Below are 17,211 nucleotides of genomic sequence, written 5' to 3'. Positions count from 1 at the left end.
TTGTCACGTTGTCAAAAGGTGACCATCCACGCTGTCGGAGTGGTCTGTCTTTGTATGAAGACCATGCTGCTTCTGCACCCAGCATCCCACCCCCACTACATCATGTTTCCTGGCACTCAGGGTGTTTGTTCAACCTGCATTCCAAGAAGCCATGCAATGGGAGGGCTCTTCAATAACTATGCCATCGTGGCCTTCTTTCTATCGTGTATTATTGAACTGTGAGTCAGGTACTATACAGCATGAGATGCATTAGTGAAACAGATATAAACACTGCCCTCAGGTTACCTCCAGCATGGCCTCTGTATTATTTATCTATTGCTATGTAACAAATGACTGCAAAACTTAACAGCTTCAAACAATAATAAGTATTTTTTAAATCTCACAGTTCCTGTGGGGCAGGAATCAGGAACCACTTGGATGGTTTAAGCCTGAGGTCTCTCATGAGGCTGCAGTCATCTGAAGGCTTGACTAGGGCTGGAGAAGCCACTTCCACAGGGACTCACTCACAGGGGTGGCAAGTTGGTGCTGGCCTCAGTTTCTCTCCACATGGGCCTCTTCAGAAGGCTGGTCAGCCTGGAGGCCAAATATCCCCAAAAAGTGATCTGAGCGAACAAAGTAGAAGCTGCAATGCCTCTTATGACCTCTCCTGGGAAGTCATGGACCCTTGTATTGGTTACACAGGTCAGACCTGTGGAAGGGGACTGTACAGGGCATGCTAACAGAAGGCAAAGATCACAAGAGGCCATCTGGCTCATCTTGCCATTGCGTGTGGCACCCTCCACCACGACGCAGAATTCACTCTTAAACCAATTTGAATCCACACTGGCCTGTGACTTCTTTGACCAATTGAATACAATAGAAATGATACTATGCTAGTTCCAACTGAAGAGTCCTTCAAGAGGACTGAAAGTTTTGATTTCCTGCCTTTTAAAGCCCTGAGCCACTGTGTAAGATGTTCAGGCTGCCCTGCTGAAAGGAATGTGTGCTTCATGGAGGTGTATTGACATATCAGACCTGTGTGCAAAACAGGCCATGTTGGTGGATGATTCAGATGACTTCAGTATCTGCTACTACAACCACATGAGAAATTCTGAGAGAATCCCAGAGTGAGCACAGCCAACTCTTAAAACCAGGAGACATAATAAATTATCAGTCTTAGCCACTAAATTTTGAGCTGGCTTGCTATGCAATGTCAGAAAACTAGGATGATAGTTATGCAAAATTTTTTATGTATTCTTGGTACTTTATGTATAACTTTTGCATTACAACATAGGTTCCACAAGTGCAGGGATTTCTATACCAAAGGCCTAGAACAGTACCTGGATCACCACAATGGTCTCCTAACCAGTTTTTCACATTCCTTTTCCCTCCTACCGTCCATTGTCCAAATAGCAGTCAGAATGACTATTGCCAAAACCGGTATCAAAGTCTTCCCTTATCCTGACTAGGCTTTATCTGTATTACGCATTATCATTGCAGTATACATATCTTTTCCATAGCACTTATTGAACTAGATATGTATATTGAAATGGATATTTAATCATAATTTGTAGAAATAATAATAATAATAATAATATTATTATTATTATTATTATTTGAGACTGAGTCTCGCTCTGTCACCCAGGCTGGAGTGCAGTGGCGCCATCTCAGCTCACTGCAAGCTCCGCCTCCTGGGTTCACGCCATTCTCCTGCCTTAGCCTCGCAAGTAGCTGGGACTACAGGCGCCCGCCACCATGCCTGACTAATTTTTTGTATTTTTAGCAGACACGGGGTTTCACCATGTTAGCCAGGATGGTCTCGATCTCCTGACCTCGTGATCCACCCGCCTCAACCTCCCAAAGTGCTGGGATTACAGGCGTGAGCCACTGCCCTGTAGAGTCCCCTTCCACAGACCTGACCTGTGTAACCAATACAAGGGTCCATGACTTCCCAGGAGAGGTCATAAGAGGCATTGCAGCTTCTACTTTGTTCTCTCAGATCACTTTTTTGAGAATATTTGGCCTCCAGGCTGACCAGCCTTCTGAAGAAGCCCACGTGGAATGGAGGGAAACTGAGGCCAGCACCAACTTGCCACCCCTGTGAGTGAGTCCCTGTGGAAGTGGCTTCTCCAGCCCTAGTCAAGCCTTCAGATGACTGCAGCCTCATGAGAGACCTCAGGCTTAAACCATCCAAGTGGTTCCTGATTCCTGCCCCACAGGAACTGTGAGATTTAAAAAATATTTATTATTGTTTGAAGCTGTTAAATTTTTATGTGTGTCTCTTGACTAGATCCTAATCTTCAATGAGCAAGGCATATCTTCTTCATTGGCCTATCCCCAGTTTCAAACACAGAACCTAGTACGTGGTAGGTGTTCAATAAATATTTGGTGAAGAATAACTTCTCAAAATGTCTTTTGCATTTCACTTGATTTTGTAATAGAAACTTACTTCTTACTGCTTTTAGTCTGCCTCTTTGGGCTATTTCCAGTTGCAAAGAAAAAGTAAAATCAATTAATGTTTTAGCTCTTTTTTCACAGGCTTCTGGAAATTAGTTGTAAAAATACACATCAAAATGTGACATACACTCATCTCTTTCAGCCTTTAGATTAACTTTAGATTTTCTTATAAAAAGCAAAGATTTATTGAGAATAGACCCTCAGATTTTATCTTGTTCCTCAACACAAAATAAAAAGCAATAATCATCCTCCTCCCCTTTCTCAGTTCTCATTTTACTTTTTTAGAGATGTGGTCTTGCTTTGTTGCCCAGACCGATCTCAAACCCCTGGGTTCAAGCAATCTTCCCCCGCTCAGCCTCCCAAGTAACTAGGACTATGAGTGAGCACCACCACACCTAACTTGCTTTCTAAATTTACTGTAATACTAGGTTTTATTTAAAAACTGACTGTATTCTCTGTCATATATGTATTAACTTATTTCTACTATGAATACAAGTTTCTCCAACTACCTCTTTTAGAGACCTTGGAAAGCATAAAGCCATAGTTAATGTAATAATACCAATCCTCAAAAAGCAAAATCACTACCACAAACTCTTCTACACTAATAAAAAATGGAGCCAGACAGGCTGTTAGGTAAAGCATATGCTAACAAAGCACAGAAGTGGTGAAACACAAGGACATTTTTCTTATATAGGAGACCAAAGGCCCAAATATTCAATAACAAAAATTTTAGCCATATGTGCACTTATGTAGAACAGATTATTAACTGTTCTCCTTCATAAATATAAGAACTCAATTACAATAAATCTGAATAATTTTAAATTATTTTTTCTGAAATCACGGGCATTAAGCAGTGATGATCATTCAGTGGAAATACTCATCAAGATACATGTATGACAGAAATATCAAGTTCATTTTGCAGTGTCAAATGGAGGCAAATTCTGCAAATGCTTATATTCAAAAACATTTTTAGAGTAATTACTTTTTTTGGACAACAGTTTCGGTATTCTTTTTCTTTTTTTTCTTACATATGCTTCTAAATCTGTGTTTGGAATCCAAATTTTAAATTTAATTACAAGCAGAGGAATATGCCTACTTAACATCCATGTAGGCCTAGATTACTCTAACATTCATAGATACTCATGTAAGTTTCCAGTTAGAAGTTTTCTAAAGTTTATTGATGTATATTACATTCACCTAAAGAGCTTATGAAAATACAGATTGCTGAGTTCCACTTTCAGAGCTTCAGAGTCGGGGTGAGGCCCAAGAATTTGCTTCTTAATGAGTTCTCAGATCAAATTAATGTTACTGGTCCAGGGACCAGACTTGGAGGATCACTTACCTAACCTACCACCTACTTACATTTTACAGACAAAGAAATAAAGGCCCAGAAAAATTGGAAGACTGATCCAATGTTTCTGCCACAGTCAATGGCAAAAATGACAAGACAAGGTAGGACTAGAATCTAGCTTTTCTGATTCTAATTAGCATGTTCTTTGACTCCATTGTCCCTGTCTGAGATGTATTCAGTACCATATGAGGTGTTAATGAATAAGCTATAGAAAAAATAAGTCACAGTTGAGGGAAAGAGATGGCAACATAAACATCCTCTTTCCCCGTTGACAAAATTAAAGACATGCAGAACCACACCAAAAATTGGATGATTCAGGTATTTCTTTGTGGCCACTACCCCTTTTGAAGTGTATTTCCCTCTAAACATCTAAGGACTTACTTTGCATTCTTACATTGCAACGTCTTTGTTGATAACTTTTCAGTAATTCCATTACAGCAAATCACAGGGTTGTCAAATCTTCAAGGATCAGAAGATCATGAGTTGACAAGTAGCAGATGCACAGAAAGAAGTTTTAAATGAAGTATATTCGTTCCCCATGTGGACCAAAGTAGACTACCTATTAGTCGATGATAGTAAAACCGGCCGGCAAGTAACAAAGAATGTAGTTATGCCACGATATTTACTGTTTCTACCACTTTTATTCAGTAAAGAATCAAAGAATTCAGAAGAAAGAAAACTCTTAGCTTTTCAAACAAGCTGTTTCTGTTTAAGGACAGAAGTTTCTGTTAAAATTTAGTATAATTTTGATGTCACTGAGCACAGTGAAAGCTGCAGGCAAACAGAACATTCTCATTGTAATACCACGACTGTAGGCATATTTGAAACACTATCACTTCTTCAGACTATAATTATAACTGTTTGTTGCTTCTGTGGTTTCAAAGATAATAGAAGTTGCTCACAAAATTTACACAACACTGATGTGTTGCATATAAAATATAGACAGTCACGTGCAAAATATCCCATTATACATTTTCTCATAGAGAGAAACAGCTGAAAAACCTACAGACCATCAAATTATGACTCCAGTGTTTCATTACAAGCAATTAGACTCCGGAACCCAAAGGTACAACCAAAATGCTTGGTGTAATTTGGTTAATACCATTTAAGAGCTGGGCCACAGGTGCTTAAATCTACAGAAAAGAAAAATTCTAGTGACTATATAAGGTCCTATTACTTTATGGGTAAGTACTTGTATAGCCAGAGCATCAAAGGTGGACTCAGGAGGAAATACATGTGAAGTGAGGAGAAAGACTGAGAATTACACACATTCATTCCACGAGCAATGACTATGGAATGGCTACTCTGTGTCAGGCACAGTTCCTCTCCTCAAGGAGCTCAAACCCCAGCAGGAAAGATGGGCATAAATTCATTCCTTCAGCAAACAATGAATAGTGCTGTAAGAAAGAAATATCTGTATGACCTGTTACTAATGTTATAGAACAGAGTGCTTATGTATTCAAACACTTAGGAAGTTATCACTAATAAATGACATTGATCTGTGTCTAGAATTGAAAGGAAGTTTCCATATGGAAAGGGCATCACCTGACAGGAAAGATAGCCAGGAAAGGCAAGTTGAGGTGAGAGCCCTTAAAAATTGGAATTTGGACATGGTTTCTAGATACTAAGAGTCATGGAGGGTATTTGAGGGTCACCAGGCAGAGTCATTTCTGAGAAACCTCTTCTGGAAAGCACACCCAAAAACAGTAGGCAAAATATAAAAGACACCATTTTGCAATGCCTAGATGAGTTTCTGTAATCATAAAGGAGTCTCTAGAAACCAATGACAAAAAACTCAAGAAGTTATAGAGATTTGGAATGGACTTTTGCCTTATAGTGTCTACTAATTCCTGGTGGCCTAGAATGTCAATTTCATAGTCATGCTTAGTGACAGGACACAAACCTGATGCCAGGGCAGAAATGGGATCAACACAACAAGAAAAATGGAAGTAAACAGTGAGGTACAAGGATAAAATAACTAAATGAAAATTAAAGATACAAGACAGAGCGTCAATACAGCTAAAAGTTGGTTCTATGATGAAACTAATAAAGAATCTATCTCTGACAAAAATAAGAAGAGAGAGAGAAAGTAAAACACACAATGTGAGGAATGAAAGGGGAGCTTAATTAGTGATGCAACACATACTAAAGAGATGGTAGGAGAACATTATATAAACTTAAAAACAGTACATGTGAATGATTCACTGAAATGAACACATTTCTAGAAAAATATGTTATCAAAATACACAAAAACCTAGAAAACCGAAACGGCCTTAGAACTCACTCAAGAAACTAAAAACATGGATTGAAATTTTCTGCAAAGAAAAATACCTTATTGAAATATTTCTTTTGATGCATTCTATCAAGCAGTTAAGGATCAAAATTATTTCATTCTTTTAGAAAAGAGAAAAAGAGGAATTGCTTTCTAACATATTGGATGAGGCTGGCACATCCTTTACACCAAAACCACACAGAGTCAGTTTGAAACATAATTATGAGTCAATTTCACAGGATAAATGAAAAATACTAACCTACATTAACAAAATAAATCCAGGGATATATGAAAAAGATAATACATTATCACCAAATGGTGATTATTTCAGAAATGCAAAGTTGATTCAACATTAGAAAATTACAAAATTAATTCATTACATTAAAAGATTAAAGGAGAAAATCAAAATCTCCCCCATAGATGCAGTAAGAGCATTCGATAAAACTCAATACCCACTTAATAAAATTCTGCAAGCTAGAAATAGAAGAAATTTTCTTTATTCTGGTAAACAACAGCTGTAAAAGCACATACAACGATCGTAAGATTATCTTCAAGTTCAAGAATGTGACAAAATTGCTTTCTGTCACTACTTCTATTCAGCATTGCACTGGAGAGTCTTACAATAAGACAAGAAAGAGTAATAAAAGTTATAAGAAAGGAAATAAAAGGAAGAAATACCACTATCATGATTCAAAAATAATATTACTGTCTACAATTTAAAAGTCTAAAGACGAATTGTTAGACCATATAAGAAAATGTAATGAAGTTCATATATGCAAGTGGAACATGAATTAAACTGCAATCTATACATCCCAACACAAGGTAATTTTTAAAATACTGTTGACAATAACATCTGAAAACATAAAGTACCTAAGGAATAAATCCAACAAGATATATAGGACATTTGAGTAGGATATTATAAAACTTTACTGAAAAAATATAAGGGCTTAAATGCAAAGGCATACTATGTTCATAGTTAATCATAAAGATTTTTATTTTGCCAAATTGATATTTAGATTCATTATGATTCACAACAAACCCCAACCAGAACATATTTCTGCTTTTGGTAAAATACAGTGGCTGTACTTTTCGCTCTAAATGCAGTATAACTAAAAATCCTAAACACACACACACACACACACACACACACACACATACCAGAACACTCTACAGGTAGAAAGAAGAAGGCAGACTGGCCAAAAAACACAGGACCTGAGGTATAATATGGTGATAAGATTCTTGGGTTTTCTTTTTGATCATATATCCCAAACTTGGAACTGGAGAAACAAATAAAACAGTAATGTCAGTGGTCACGGACCAAAAATGCCTCCAAAATGCCTACTGGTCCAAAGACAAAGGAGCAGCCTAGCAAGACAGAAAACTTTTGAACATCAACCACTGTACTTCTGACAAACAATACAGAAAAATTGGTAACCCCACCCCTACCCCACCAGCAAAGGCCAAGCTAATAACTTGAACTTCTATTTTTGCCAAGCTGGAAATAGGTACCTAACATCCTGCTGGGTTAATGTCAGGGAAGAACCACAACATTTTTCCCACTGGCTGGATTAGATTTCCCCACTGTGCTGACAGTGGAGACTACACAGGGGGAGCCTGGACTTGTATCCCTACCATCCTCTCCCCACTGAGGTAGTATCTGAAGATGTCCACTGGAAATTCAGAACTTTCACCATTGCCCCACTCTGGACACAGTTTGGCAGTTTCTTAAGAAACTGTGATGGTATGCAGTTACCATACAACCCAGCAATTTCCCTGTTGAGCATTGATCTGGTGATAAATGAAGACATATGTTCACACAAAAACCTGCACACAAGTGTTTACAACAGTGTTATTTGTAGTAGCCCCAAACTAGAAATGACCCACATGTCCTTCAAAGGGTGAATGTTAAACAAACTATGATACATCTGTACCAAGAAGTAAATAATAATTCAACAATTTAAAAAATTGTTATACCTGGAACAACTTCAATAAATTTCCAGACAATTATACTGAGTTAAAAAAAGAAATCCCCAAATGTTATATACTGTATGGTTCCATTTGTATAACAGTCTTGAAATAACAAGATTATAGAAATGGAAAATAGACTAGTGGTTATCAAGGGTTAAGGAAAGGGTGGAAGCAAGAGGGAAATGGGTATGACTATAAAATGGCAATATGAGTGATCTTTGTGTTAGGGAAATGCTTTACATCTTGAACATCAGTGTCAATATCCTAGTTGTGATATCTACTATACTTTTACAAGAAGTTTTCACTGGGGAAAACTGGGGAAATGGTACATGGGATCTATGTATTAGCTCTGCATGTAAATCTACAATTATCTCAAAATAAAACGTTTCATTGAAAAAAAAAAGCAGGTTTTTCATGAAACTTGACAAACTGATTTTAAATGAATATAGAAAAGCAAAATAATAGTATAAAGGAGTAATGGCAGGGAAATGTCAGACTAGGAAACCACAGGGCTTCATTCTTTTCTAAAAGCAACTAATAAGCTAGCAAAAATGGTCAGAATCAACTTTTAAAGAATTTGGAAAACCAGTTAAAAAACTTACAACAACCAAGGGATGATTTGATAAAGAAAGAAGCTTCTATATATGGTAGGAGAGTGGTACAGGAGTGGTGTGGCATTTTAAAGTGCCTGTGTACCATCCTTCACACCCCAAACTGCAGCAGCCATGAGAACAGCAGCCTGTACTCCTGATGCAGGTTGCCAGTGCCAGAGGGAGCAACACAAACCTTATTCTTAAAGAATGATGGTGTGGGTTTCACCCTGTCTGGTAGTTTCATCAAAGACCAGCACAAAAGCTTCCTTGTGTTTCACCCAACTCAAGTGTCCCCAGAGTTGGGATGCATACTAGAAAAGGCCTGAGAAAACCTAAGCTTTAACCTCTGAGTACCCTTTGATCCCCACTCATGTAGGAAGTGGTTGCTAAGGCAGAGTTTTAAACAGCCTGGCTAAGGATTGAAGAAGTGCCCAAACACAAAGCAAATCTACAAAAACTGAGATAATTTTATCTTTTTATTTTTCTTCTCCCTCTCCTCCTCTCCTTTTTTACCTCCTCCTCCTTCTTTTTTTTTTTTTTTTTTTCAATGCCAAGTGTCTAAGGTATCTCTGTGAAAACACAAGCTGGCCACTAAGCTAGTAGAACATAGACTTCAATGGCTACATATGATAAAGAAAAAAAAAAAAAAAACACTCAGAGAGACTTAAAACTAGTTTAGAAAATTTACTGAACAAGTAAACAACCACAACCCATACCAAGCAGGAAAAATAAACCTCAAGGAAGAGGAAAGAATCTGATTTTCAGACTTGCCACATTTTAATATTCAAAATTAATATTAATATTAAAAAATTAATAGAAACTGTTCATGGAGATACCCAGCCATTAGACCTATTGGAAGATGGCTTTAAATAAACTGTATTACATAAGCTTAAAGAAGTAAAGAAAGCATAAAAAATAACCTAAGGAAATGAGATAAATGCTGTCTCAACAAATAAAGAATAGCATGACACACAGCTGTAGTCCTAGATACTTGGGAGACTGAGGCAGAAGGACTGCTTGAGACCAGGAGTTTGAGGCTGCAGTGCACTATAATCGTGCCTGTGAATAGCCACTGCATTCCAACCTGGACAACATAGTGAGGCCTCATCTCAAAAAAAAGAAAGAGAGAGAGAAATGTGTCAATAAAGACATAAAAATTGTAAAAGGAAATCATATAGAGGTTCTGGAGTTGAAAAATTCACTAGAGGTTTTCAACAACAGATTTGAGCAAACAGAAGAATTGATTAACTTAAATATAAGTGAACTGAGATGAACAAAAAAGAAGAGAACCTGAAAGAATGAGGAAAAATGAGCATAGCCTAACAAACTATGGGACACCAACAAGATACTAACTACACAAAATGGTAATCCCAGAGGGGAGGGGAAGAGAGAAAGGGACGGAGAGAATTCTTGAAGAAAGTGTGGCTGAATATATTCCAATTTTTTTTTTTTTTTTTGCAAACAAATACTTTTTAATGGGTTTAAAGTTTTTTTTTGTTTTTCCAAATATACTGGAGAATCATGCAATGCTGCCAGCATTGGATGCAATCCGGGTCCACAAGTCTACACACTCCTTAGCTACTGGTCCTGTAATGGCAGAACCTTTCATCTCACCTTTATTGCTCACTATGACCCCTGTATTATCTTTGAAATAAAGAAACATGCCATCTTTTCTATGATATGACTTTCATTGTCAAATGACCACTGCTGGATGTACCTTTTTCATGAGCTCTGGTTTGCCTTTCTTGACTGTGACCATCACCATATCACCCACACCAGCAGCAGTCCTTTGATCCCCTTTCATGGAAATGATATACAGGTTTTTGGCTCCTGTGTTGTCAGCACAATTGATCACAGCTCCTACCAGAAGACCCAGAGAAATCTGGAATTTTGCATCAGAGGACCCAGCACGTCCTCGCTTTCATATCTTGAATGCTGGAAAGAAGAAAAAAGGGATATATTCCAAATTTAATGAAAGATATGAACCTACACATAAAAGAAGCTTAATGAACTCTATGCCTGTGGAAGATAAACGCAAAGAGATTCACACCAAGGCATATGATAACTAATTTTTCAAAAGATGAAGGCAGAATTTTAGAACAGCACAAGAGAAGCAACTCATCCCATACAAGGAATCCTTCATAAGACCATAAGCTGATTTCTCTTCAAAAGTCAGGGAGGCCAGAAGGAATGGGATGAAATGGTTACATATTTAAAGTGCTGAAAGAAAAAAAATCTGTCAACCAAGAATTTAATATCTGGCAAATCCATCCTTCAAAAATGAAGGGAAAATCAAGATATCAGATTTTAAAAACCTGAGGGAATTTGTCACTAGACTTGCCCTACAAGAAATGCTAAAGGAAATTCTCTAAGCTGAAATGAAAGGACACTAGAAAGTAACTTGAAACCATATGAAAAAAAATAAAGAACAACAGTAAAGAAAGCCATATAGTAAACATAAAAGCCAGCAGTGTGGAGATAAACCCTAGACCAGTGGAACAGGACAGAGATCCCAGAATCAGATCTATGCACCTAGACAGAAATCTGATAAATGAAAGAATTAGCATTTCAAATCAGTGCCAATGGGACAAATTTATCAATAAACTATGCTGGTACAATTGATTATACATATGGAAAAAAATGTAGTAGTATCTTCCACCCTATAAACAATTAATTCTAGATAGATCAATAACTTAAATAAGAAAAGAAAGACTTGAACTTTAAAAGGCAACATAAGAAAACATGTTTATCACTTCAGGGTAATAAATAATTTTAAAGCAAACAGAAAGCACAAACCAAAACAGAAAATACTGGTAAGGGATTACTATCTGAAATCAGTTTTTAAATCCTGTGAATTAAAATTTAAAAGTCAAACAACCTGCCGGGTGCAGTGACTCATGCCTGTAATCCTAGCATTTGGGGAGGTAAAGGCAGGCAGATCGCTTGAGCTCAGGAGTTCAAGACCAGCCAGGCCAACATGGGGAAAACCTATCTCTACAAAAAATACAAACATTAGCCAGGAAAAAAAAATTCAAACATTTTTCTCACTAAAAATGAAAAAAGATAAAATGAATAGTTTTTCACAGGAGATGAAGAGAGAGTAAACATGAGAAATTCTCAATGTCAATTGTGATGAAGGAAATGTGTATTAATTCTACCATGAAATACAATGTCACATCTAAATAGACCACAAAAATTAAAGTCTAAAAATGCCAGGTATTTGTAAGGTTGGTTGGTTGGTGCAAAAGTAATTGTAGTTTTTAACCATTACTTTTAATGTCAAAAACCACAATTACCTTTGCACCAAACTAACATATAGACCAAGGGAAACTCCAATACACTGCTTGTATAGAGTAAATTGGTAAAATCACTTTGGAAAACAAGTTAGAATTATTTGGAAGTAGTGAATTTGTGCATACCCAAAACCACTTCTAGGTATACATCTTAGAAAAACACTTGAATACATGAACACGAGGAAACCTATGCAAGAACATTTATAGTAACATTTTTGTGATAATAAATCAATCCAAATATCCAATAAAAGAAGAATAAAAAAATTAATTGGGATACATTCTTGAAATGGAATAATATGCAAGAGTGAAAATACAAAAATTACAGACATATGCATCAACAAAAATAAGTTCTCAAAGACATATGAGTGAAAATAGCAAGTTGTAGAATAATATATTATAATTTCTTTTATACAAAGTTCAAAAACAGGCAAAATGAAACAACACTGTAACATTTTTATTTAAACATATGCATATAATCTCTACATAGATTAATATATATACATATATGGCAAACTTTAAGAGAAACAAATAAATAAACATAACTCCAGATGCTGATTACTTTAGATAAAGGAGAGAGGATGTAATGGGATAGAGGAAGGGGGTGCAATTGGGCAGGAACTCACAAAACAAAGGCTTTCAAAAGTAAAAGTAGTATTTTATTTGTTAAGTAGTATTTTATTTGTTAAGCTGAATTATTTGTTAAGCTGAATTTTATTATTTTTAGATGCTACTTACATATCATATATATATTCTTCTAATATGCTGTATTTCACAAAAGAAAGTATTATATTCACAATAAAATAGTATGCATTTTATTTATAATAAAAAGTGAAAACAAAATCTGAGTCGGGAAAATTAATCAAGTCTATGTTTTAGAAAGATTATTCTGATTGACATAAAGAAGACAGACTACTATCTAGAAGGGAGAAAATTAGATTCTAATCTGGGCAGTGCCAAACACAGATTTAAAGAGAAACCTGCCAACATATAATTAACAGAATTGCTGATAGAATGGATGCAATGACACTAATGTAATTTGTGCCTGGCATATTATTAGGACGATGGTTATGATGACCAAAGAGAACTGTAGGAAAGCCCCTAATTGAGAGGTGGGAAGAGAAATAGGAGCAAGCAATGGAAAGGTAGAATGACACCCACAGGAGAACAGCATCCCAAAAGCCAAGTGAGGATTAAAAAGCTAGCGTTTGGACTGGATAGCTTCAATCACTGAGAAGTATGTTTTGAGGCCCTCTGCTGATACAAAATGTATAGGAATAGTTTTCTGAACTTGAGGACAATGGAAAGGTTTTGGAATAGCAGCTGTGGGAAATACAGCAGGGAAAAAAAAAAAAAAAAAACAGAGACAAAAAGACTCCCCACAAGGAGGGTCCATAGCTGAGGTCGGATGGCATGAATTTGTAGGAGAAGCCAGCTGGCAGCATTCATGACCTACTCCAGCAACCTTGGCTACCATGAAGCAGCTATCAAGGTTGTAAATGTCATCACATCTAAGACCTACAGACACATAGGTTTAGGCTAACTAGTCAGAGGTCTATTAAAAACCTTAGGCAGGGCGGGCACAGCGGCTCACGCTTGTAATCCCAGCACTTTGGGAGGCCGAGGTAGGCGGATCACAAGGTCAGGAGATCGAGACCATCCTGGCTAACACGGTGAAACTCCATTTCTACTAAAAAAACAAAATACAAAAAATTAGCCAGGTGTGGCGCCTGTAGTCCCAGCTACTCGGGAGGCTGAGGCAGGAGAATGGCGTGAACTCAGGAGGTGGAGCTTGCAGTGAGCCAAGATGGCACCACTGCACTCCAGCCTGAGACTCCGCCTCAAAAAAAGAAAAACCTTAGGCAGTAGAAAGGAGAAATCATAAAATCCTTTATACCTGGAAATGTCATTTCTATGGATAACTAAATATTTCCACTTAGGCATAGCTTTTTCAGGATTCTGGTTGGTGGGAATTTTCAGGAAAACTTTGCAAGAGGAAGGGGACAGACTACAGCCCCCACTGCAGCAGTTGACTTCAAGGCAATAGCTGACATTCATCCTCTCTCCTTAAAATCACCCATCTGAGTCCACTTTGCATTGCTATGAAGGAATACTTGAGGAATAGAGGTTTATTTGGTTCATGGTTCTGTAGGCTGCACAGGAAGCATGACACAAGAATTTGCTTCTGCTGAGGGCCTCAGGCTGCTTGCACTCATGGTAGAAAGCAAGGGGAGCAGACACCACATGACAAGAGAGAGGGGAGGCAGGTGCCAGGCTCTTTTTAACAATCAGTTGTCATGGGAACAAAGGGAGCCAGAACTTCCTCATTACCATGAGGATGACACTAAGCCATTCATAAGGGATCCACCCCCATGACACAGACACCTCCCACTAGACCCCATCTCCAGCATCTCCAACACGGGATCAAATGATGTTTGGAGGGGATAAATACCCAAACCATAGCACCACCCATGGTAGAGTCTCTCTTTCGGTTAGCACTTTTTCTGGTTTGTGCTGCTTGCCTAGTGTGTTGACCCAGGTTCTCATCTCTAGGCTCTGTTTCCATGTCCTTCTCAGACCTAGTTACTGTGATCGCTCTTTTACAGTCACAGTGGGCCTGAGAAGCAACATATTCCACATTGCGTAGCAGCAGCCCTGCTTCTAAGGTTATTGTGCTCAAATTACACCCACCAAGCAAAGAAGATTGACATACCTCAGGGCAACTGCTGCCGCAGGGGCTGTGGTCTCCTCTGGCCTCCATTATGATCTTGTTACCTGGTGTGGTAATTCTGTACTTTGCTTCTGACACTTAAGTGCTACCACCTGACTTCTGCTCTTCAAGGATCCAATCATCCCCATTGCTAGTAGGGAGCTCAGTTCTCTTATAGAATCTCCTACCATTAGCCCCCATGTACAAAGAACATTCCACCACTTAGCTTCTTGAAAACTCTGGTATCTTAAAAAGCAATGCATCCCTGTTATTTTGACAAGCAATTTTAAAAATATGATCAGAATTCTTCTGGCCCTGGAGAAATGAATAGCATTTCTTGCTTCCCACACTTTACTCCATAATCTTTTCAGAGGCAGCACAGGACTTGCTCTGAAGGAAGCGTTTCAAAACTGAGGCAGCTCCCACCCCTTGCAGTCCATCCATTTTCTCATACTCATGCAAGAAAACTTGTTGAGGTCAGCACCTTCATCCTTTTGGATATTTGCTGGATTGCCTTTTCAAGACTTTTCTATTCCAAGTCTTCTTTTCTGTTCCTCCTTTTCTTTCTCTCACGTCTTTTTCTGTAACCTGCTTCCAATCTATCCCAGGCATTCCACTTCAATTTTCATCCCAGCTGCATATGCTTGTCCTCTTATCACTACCTTTGGCACAACACTCCACTATGGTCAAACTGTCGTTGGTCTCCACGGCCATAAACATGACTGACTTTAGAAAGCAAGGGTGCTCTGATAGAAAGAGAGAAATTAAAAGATGGCTCTCCATTGTCACAGTGAAAGGTACAATTACAGTGACAGGGACAGTCATAATGATGGCAAAGGCACCAACCTGGGCACCTTACTGGTTCTTGGAGAAATCAATGTGCACATATCACATTCACTCACTCACACACACACGCCATATGACAATACTGTTTGTCTTTTTCCTAACTGAACAAAGAAAAGGCAACAATACCTTTCAAAGAGTTTGTTCTTTCTGAGTAAAATTTTGTAAGACTGCGATCAAGGAAGGTATATATGAGAGACAAAGATAAAAAAAAAATCCCTTGCTCCGAGAATTTGCTAAACGATTTCGTATTGCTGAATTTCATCCATTAACACGTGTATTTAGATCCTAACAATGACTGACAGACATTTGGAAAGCAAAAATAAAAGTTGACCTGCAGACAGTTCAAATTTGCCATATGCTTGCTGTCACTGTTAACAGTTTGTAGACTATCCTAATTTATTCTTCAGCTGACTAAGCCAATGTATTTTAAAGAAAACGAATACCTGTTCCTTTTTCAAACATGACATTTTATTTTTCCTTATTACTCATAAGTATGGACAGCAAAATAAATGATTAACAGCCAATCTCAGGTAGTTTTAGGGGGAAAGAATGGGTTTTCCCCCAGGACCTATCACGAATGGTTTCCATTTAAATGATTGCCTCACTGAGGAAATTCTCAAACGATATTCATCAGTTACAATTTCAGAAACAAACATTTCCTTGAACATAACCTAACATAATTTTTAAAGGGAATTTATTAGTGCTCAGAAGTCACTACAATTTAAAGTGTATGTGTGTGCGTGTGTGTGTGTGTGTGTAAACATAAGGCTAAAAATACTTTTTTAATCCAATTTTTTACCTTAAAAAAATTCATTATTCTCTTTTGTCTAGTGTGTTTAAGTAATCACATATCCCATTAACTGGTGGCCCTTTCCTTTTCTTTCTTAAAACTTCATTTCTTAGGCAATATTATGGATGGAAGAAATTTTTCATGGAAAGAGGAAGAAATTAGTATTTGTTGTTTCAAATTTTGACACAGTACAAACCTACTCAGCCTTTTATCTTCGTGTATTTAAGGATAGGTCTTCAACTTTTCCAGTTTCAATGAGATAGCTCAAATGGTCAAGCTTATTTATAGTAAAAAATGTCATTAAAACCTGAGTAAATAAGATAAGATATTTGCTAATTAATTTTTAAATATTCTAGATTATGAGCAACGGCTGTGGGTTGTGTTACACAGTCTTTGTCCCTCATGCTTTTAACATAGTGCTTGGCCTGTGGTGGGACTCCATAAATGAATTTTAATTGGCCAGTTAGTAAGTCACTAATAGTAATTTATAAGTTATAATGTGTATTCTTTTTTTAAGAGTGCCATATTTATGTCAAAATGGAAAACAAACCAAACATCTAAGGCATTTATAACCATTAATTATTTTATAATAAAATATTTTATTGCTTCCATTTTAGCAAACTTTACTTTTCTTCAAATATCTCTTCTGAGGACTTTTAAGACATGAATCACAATAATAATAAAAAATTTGCAGTAGGTCCTAGATATTCAACCTAAAACTAGAATTAAAATGGTTTCCTTGCAGGCGTGTGCTCATTTTCATACTGATGGACAAAGCCCTTGGGGAATATTCGAAAGCTGATATACAACTCGCCCAACACCATCTCACTGGTTTTTCACAGCAGGTCCTCGTTGTCCTTTAAATTCTCAGACAGAAGAGGATGGGACGACGCACGGCTTCAACTGAAGCCCCCACAAGACTCTCCGCTCATCTGCAGAAGCGAAGGCCTGGGCA

This window comes from Trachypithecus francoisi, unplaced genomic scaffold (assembly GCF_009764315.1).
Source record: "Trachypithecus francoisi isolate TF-2019V2 unplaced genomic scaffold, Tfra_2.0 Lachesis_group13, whole genome shotgun sequence".
NCBI lineage: Eukaryota > Metazoa > Chordata > Mammalia > Primates > Cercopithecidae > Trachypithecus > Trachypithecus francoisi.
The sequence above is the reverse complement of the archived record's forward strand: the minus strand, read 5'-3'. Positions refer to the sequence as shown.